This window comes from Nicotiana attenuata, unplaced genomic scaffold, assembly GCF_001879085.1.
Source record: "Nicotiana attenuata strain UT unplaced genomic scaffold, NIATTr2, whole genome shotgun sequence".
Classification (NCBI taxonomy): Eukaryota; Viridiplantae; Streptophyta; class Magnoliopsida; order Solanales; family Solanaceae; genus Nicotiana; species Nicotiana attenuata.
Window position 1 is genome coordinate 108,761 of NW_017671539.1, and position 6,988 is coordinate 115,748.

Consider the following 6,988-nt stretch of genomic DNA (forward strand, 5'->3'; position numbering starts at 1 on the left):
ATGTACTCGATCGGACTATCCAAGGATCATTTTTCTTCAAAATGCATTACTTCTTCAGATTTAGTGCGCTGAAAGGCTTGCCTACTTAACATCTATTTATTGTAGTTCTAATGTATGTTAGTTTATCTTCCGGCATGCAAATATATAGTTGGCTGTTCATTATATTACATAAGGATTAAGTACATATATTTGTGGAGAGAAGTGGTGGACTGAGTGATGGACATATGTAAATGGTGATAGCGAATAGATATTTACAGTCATATGAGTGTATTATAATATTGCCGTTGATGATGGATCATGAAATTCAGTAATTTGTTGGACTTGATTATGGTTTTATCCAAGCAATATGCTTGTTTATCTTTTTCACTTATATCTTGTAGAGATCATGGCTCATAATAATAAATATCTAGTACAAGATTTACTATAACATCAAAACTATTAAAAACATAAAAAAATGAAAAAAAAAAAGGGCTTGAGACCTTTCAAGATTTTCTCTAATTTATCAACATCTCACTCTTTTGTGGTAAATCTTTTGCTTTTTTACCCCCTCTCTCTATCCTGTTTTGTTTGTTCCACAGCCACAAAGTCTTTCCTATTTACAAATATACCCAAGAGGAATTGAGGAAAATACCATTTCACTACTGCCCATCTTCCACTATTGTGACTTTACTAGGTAGACATTCTCCATTGCTATGGACATTGGAGTCTGTATGCAGTTCAAGCTGAAGTCGAACGATAATGTTCTCGTCGGAAGAGGATAGCCGGGGCTGGATTTCGTCAAAACTTGGCCCTAGAACTTTCTCAACCCATTGTTCTAGGCTTGTCCGACCACGGAATAATCCACCTAGTATCCGGTCTACTAGATCGTCTTCCACTTCGATTGAGATTCTTGTCATCAACGACCATTGAGAATTTCGTGCTTATTGTTTTCTTGATCTCACATCGAGCAAAGAGAAATTCAATCGGCTTGAATTGTATGGTATCGTCCACTGAACTAACGAGTTCGTGAGGAACTGATGTAACTGAGAATCGCCTGTTTTCAAGGCCGGGTTCTTCTTCGTGCTCAACAGTTAGATCACTCGAGTTGTGCGATCCATCAGTTCTATAATCCTCAAAATCCGCTGCTTCATTAAGATCAAACGAAAGTCCTAGATTCAATTCTTTTCTAGGTCTTGTAAGCCTGTCTTCATCATGCAACCAACTCGCTCTTCGCTTAGCACTCTTTTCACCCGCTGTTAACTTTAACTGCCAATTGGAACTAGCTAGTGAGATGAGCTTCTTTTCTTCCATCAAATACTCATTCCTGTAGCTCTCAGGGCTCATTGCAGACCAATTCCCGGTAAGGATGAATATAACATTGCCGAGACTTATCTCACGGCCATGTGAATCAGTAAGCCTACCTCTGTCCATGGCTCGTTTTATGTTTCTGCGAACAAGGCACATTTGCTTCATCAATATCCTCGAGCATAATAACTGAAAGTGGATTCCTCCTAACAGCCTCTGCGATACGGTCTATAGCTGTTTTGCCATGGAAACCTACGTCGGACTCTTCATCATCTCGTCGTGAACAAGGCATATCATTATAGGACTGTTTCCGCACATTTGCTCAGCAAGAACTGATGCCATCCTTCTCTTGGCAAATCTGTCGGGACCAGTGAATAACAGCCATATGTCACCCTTTGGTGCACCACAGCGCTGTCTCCCGTTCCCCAATCTGCACCTTGACACAGCGGAAGCTACAGAAGAAGATGCATCTCACTGCCACCATGCTTTTTCCATTAGACCCTTGAGAAACCTTTTAAATGTATCAGCATCTAACGCACTAGCAAATTGATCAAGTAACTTGTTTTGAGGCACAGAAGATATGCAGCTGAGGAAGTCCTTCGCTTGATCTTCCAAAATTTTCTCATCTGTAGTTTCGCTCGGTTTTTGACCTAGAACCAAGTCGGTCCTAACAGGGCTGTGTGGAGGACTAGCTGCTGCCTTTTCCGGTGGTTGGCTAGCCATTTGGGTGGTGTTCAGTTGCAGGCTCACTCTCAGGGTTCTGCTCGGTTGTAGCTTAGGCTGTAAGGGTTGAAGCAAAAGCAGGTTCGGGTTATACAACCCAAGCATAGAGAGAACAGGTGGGTTATACTATATACTGTTCTTTCATGACCAACATTGTGCTGGAAATTAGGATGAAGCTGCAAGCATGTATGGTTCCACTTCTTTTGCAGTTCTTGAGTCTTCTGCTGCAAAAGTCCTTGATCCTTACTCTGCAACGACATCAAAAGACAAAATTGATTCATCCGCTCACACGCAATTTAATTCATCCTTAGGTTTTCATTAATCAAGTAACACATACCTGTGACGGAGCAGTTACTTTAGTATCATTCTTTAGCTTGGCATTTTGCAACCATTGAGCCAACTGCGGTCGAGGAAATTCTGATTTAGCTTCTTCAGCAGATGAATTCTCAAACTCGGATACAAGTTTCGCCAACTCGTGTTCAAACTTCTCCTTGCACTGGGGACAACACGACATCCTCAATCTCGGATTTGAATTCTCCGGTAAACGCCTCGGCAATGCAGGCACTGGGGCGGCGGTAAAGCTCTTCAGTGGATTCATAGGGTCCAAGGAATTTCCAAGAATTCTTTCATTTCCAAGCCTAAATTGTTCAAACCAGTAACCAAATCAAAAGATCGCTCTAAAAACAAAATCGGAAAGTGAACATATACACATATCTAAACATCCAAAATAAAAATTTCAGAAAGAGCATCTATTACTGGATTACACACACAAAAGATTCAAAGATACAATTTTTATCCCAAAATGTCATCAATTCAATGACTCAAAAAATATTCCCAAAGATGGATATCAATATTCTAAGATTCAATTTTTATCCCAAATTGTCAAATTCAGTTACTCAAAAATGTTCCCAAAGATCACTATTCAACATTCAAAGATTCAATTTTAATCCAAATTGTCAATTCAATGACTCAAAAATAGAATTACTGCAAAACAAATACCTTGGAAATATTCCGGGATGAGGAGATCTTGAAGCAATAGGAACAGCTTGAAGATCCCAATCATTTTCCATTGTAGAATGATAAACCTGACACCTCAAATAAGTCTCACAAGTTGCTGTATCAATCAACCATAATCTATTATTACCCTCTCGAAATCGCGCTAATAACTTTCCCATTTCAGTCATTGCTGCTTTTCCAATCTCAGAAACCATAGCTGGTTGTTACTGCTGTTGCTCAACCAGCCATTTCAGATCGCCCAAATCAAGAATCACTCCTCCACTACTAATTTTCCCCTCAATTATCCCTACCAATTCCTTAATCTCGTTTTTATCTAATTCCTTCTCCATTTGAACAATTTGTAAATTCTTCAAAACCCCTTCTCCCAATTCCCCTTTCTCAATCTTCCTTAAAACCTCCTTCACCACACTTTCCGCCTCGCCTTCCCCGACTAAAACCGGGTTCCTTTTCTTACTATAAATACCCATACATGTAGGACCCATGTATGCTAGCCATTTGGAGCAAGTGAAGTTGAATAGAAATTATCCTTTCCTCCACCTCTCTAATAGTGAGTTTTGAGTGTTTGGTTAGTTGTGTTGCTCTTCCAAAAATTTCTAACACATAGGATATTAATGCTGCAAATGTCCACATTGCGTCATGCTCCACACTTTTCATTGCAACTTCAGCAACCAATGTATCACAAAACATGTTGTATAGGGTCAAATTTGACCCTCAGCATCTCTACGCCAGTGGGTACGCCCAGTGAGTGTACGCCGACTAACGTAGCGGGTACGACTCGGACGTGGGGACAAAAGCGACATCGTTTAGGACTCAGTGTCTTCACTAGGGAGACGTTACCTGTCTTTGTAACTTTTTGATTCTTTCGAGGAAGGTCTCTTATTATATAAGGAGACCTTCACATTGTAAAAGGGGGATTCGGATCTAATACAACTCTCTCATTTTCTGGCTTNGCCCATGAACGGTATGACGACTTCGAAGATAGTATCACCTTCGATAAGTCTGATGCCGACGGTTTGTCTTTCCTCATTATGATGCTTTAGTTATCACTTTACGTATCGCTGATACAGATGTTAAAAGAATCATGATCGATGCCGGAAGTGGCGCCTGTATTATCCACCCAAGGGTCCTCGTACAAATGGGACTCGAGGATAGGGTAATACCGCGCTGCATAACACTAACCAGTTTTAACAATGCAGTGGAACGGACGTCCGGAGAAATAGCACTGCCCGTCTTAGCGGGAGGAGTCACGCTGGAAACAACTTTCCACGTGATGAACCAAGAAACGACGTACAACGTCATCATAGGACGCCCGTGGATACACGCCATGCGAGCGGTCCCTTCAAGCCTCTACCAAGTGATCAAATTCCCTACCCCATGGGGAGTATTCAGTATTCGAGGCGAGCCACGCACCGCACAATAATGCTACAAAATAGCCCAAGACTGCGCCCACACCTAACAGCTAAAGGGGGCGAGCGCGGAGGCATAGTAATTAGCCGTGTCGGGGATTAAAGTCAACCCGACAACGGACGCCATCAAAGACCCCGACATTGTGGAGGCCTGTAAAGCAACGGTCGAAGATCTCGACCCAGTCCAATTGGACGAAACCAATCTTGCGAAGAAAGCCTATATCGGGCACGGTCTCGCCAACCCAAGTAAGTATTGTGAATTCTTAACTAACCATGCGGATTTGTTCGCCTTTTCCCATTCAGATATGCCGGGAATCCCGCGAGACATCGCCACCCACAAGCTGAATGTCGATCCACTACATCCGCCCGTGCGACAGATGAGGAGAAAATTCAACGCCGCTATCAATGAAGTGGTCAGTAAGGAAGTAGACGAGTTACTGGCCAACGGCTCCATCACAGAATCAAAGTACCCCCAGTGGGTCGCCAATGTCGTCATGGTCAAAAAGAAAAACGGGAAGTGGAGAATGTGTGTGGATTTCACTGATCTGAACAAAGCATGCCCAAAGGATTAATTCCCACTACCCCACATCGACCAACTGATCGACGCCACTGCAGGACATGAACTACTGAGATTCCTAGACGCCTACTCCGGCTACAATCAAATCATGATGGCCGAGGAGGACCAAGAGAAGACAACTTTCATCACCCACCAAGGGACTTACTGCTACAAGGTAATGCCCTTCGGGCTCAAAAATGCAGGGGCTACGTACCAGAGGCTGGTCACCAAAATGTTCAAAGAGCAGCTCGGTAAGACTATGGAAGTCTATATCGACGACATGCTGGTAAAGTCGACAAGAAAAGAGGACCACATCGACCATCTGAAAGAAACCTTCGAGATATTGAGAAGGTACGGGATGAAACTAAACCCCGAGAAATGCGCCTTCGGCATGGCATCAGGAAAATTGTTAGGGTTCCTCGTATCACAACGAGGTATCGAAGTCAATCCAGATCAGATCAAGGCGATAGACGTAATACCCGAGATACTGAACAGCAAAAAGCAGGTGCAAAAGCTGACGGGGCGAATAGCCGCCTTGTCTAGGTTCATCTCACAGTCCTCCGACAGATGCCATAAGTTTTTCAATGTGCTGAGAAAGGACAACGGGTTAGAGTGGAATGAGGAATGCGTCGAGGCCTTAAGAAAATTGAAAGCGTACCTATCCTCGCCGCCACTGCTGGCCAAAGCAAATCCAGGCGAGCCCCTGCTGGTATATTTGGCCGTATCCGAGGTCGCCGTCAGCGCAGTCCTAGTTCGTGAAAACGAAGGTACACAATCTCCTATTTACTATATTAGCAAAACCTTAGTGGACGCCGAAACACGGTATCCACACCTTGAAAAATTAGCTTTGGCATTGGTCGTAGCTTCACGGAAGCTCCGACCCTATTTCCAATGCCACCCCATAAAAGTAGTGACGACCTTCCCCTTGAGAAGTATCCTACACAAGCTTGAGTTATCAGGCAGACTCGCCAGATGGGCCATAGAGCTCAGTGAGCACGATATCTCATATCATCCAAGAAATGCCATCAAGTCGCAAGTACTTGCTGACTTCATAGCCGACTTCAGCGCAGAGATACTACTAGAGGCGGAATTAGAGGCACGCCGTGCCCCCTCCAACGCCGACATATGGACTCTTTACAATGATGGCGCCGCTAACGCCTCGGGATCAGGACTGGGACTCGTTCTCGAGGTCCCCACGGGCGAAACAATTCGCCAGTTCATATGATGCCCCGAGATGACTAACAACGAAGCCGAGTACGAGGCTGTTATTGCAGGTTTAAAACTAGCCATCAAGTATGGAGCTCGACGACTCGTTCTCCATTGCGACTCTCAACTCGTGGTGAACCAGGTCACCGGGACTTACAAAATCAAGGAGCAGAGGTTACAAAAATACCAGTCAGAAATCCACAGGTTAATGACCGAGTTCGACGAGTACCGCTTCGAACAGGTTCCGAGAGCACAGAACGTTGAGCAGACGGCCTAGCAAAATTGGCCGCAACCACTAAAAACTTCAACAAAGAAAGCGTGGTCACCCTCCTCCATTCAGCCATTGATCACACTGAGGTACTCTCTTTAAATTTGACTTGGGACTGGCGCAACCAATTTGTATCCTATCTGCAGGATGGAACACTCCCACTCGACAAAAAAGAAGCCAAGAAGCTCCGCGTACAGGCCGCCCGGTATTGCCTGATAAACCACGAGCTCTACAAAAGGACGTTTGGCGGACCCCTGGCCAAGTTTCCAGGGCCGCAACAGACGCGGCCAGTGCTCGAAGAGGTACATGAAGGTCATTGCGGTGCCCATACGGGCAACCGCGCCCTCGTGCGCTGCATAATACGAGCCGGCTATTATTGGCCCACTATGAAGAAAGACGCAGCGGAATATGTTCGCCGATGCGAACAATGCCAAAAGTATGCCCCCATGATACACCAACCAGGAGAACCACTTCACTCGGTCACTTCCCCATGGCCCTTCATCAAATGGGGAATGTCGGACAGTACGT

General features: G+C 44.5%; 1 pseudogene; it reads right to left on the reverse strand.

The window, feature by feature from the left end:
• Nucleotides 1–455: 455 nt before the first annotated feature.
• Nucleotides 456–3,565, reverse strand: LOC109208871 (annotated as a pseudogene).
• Between the last annotated feature and the right edge of the window lie 3,423 nt (nt 3,566–6,988).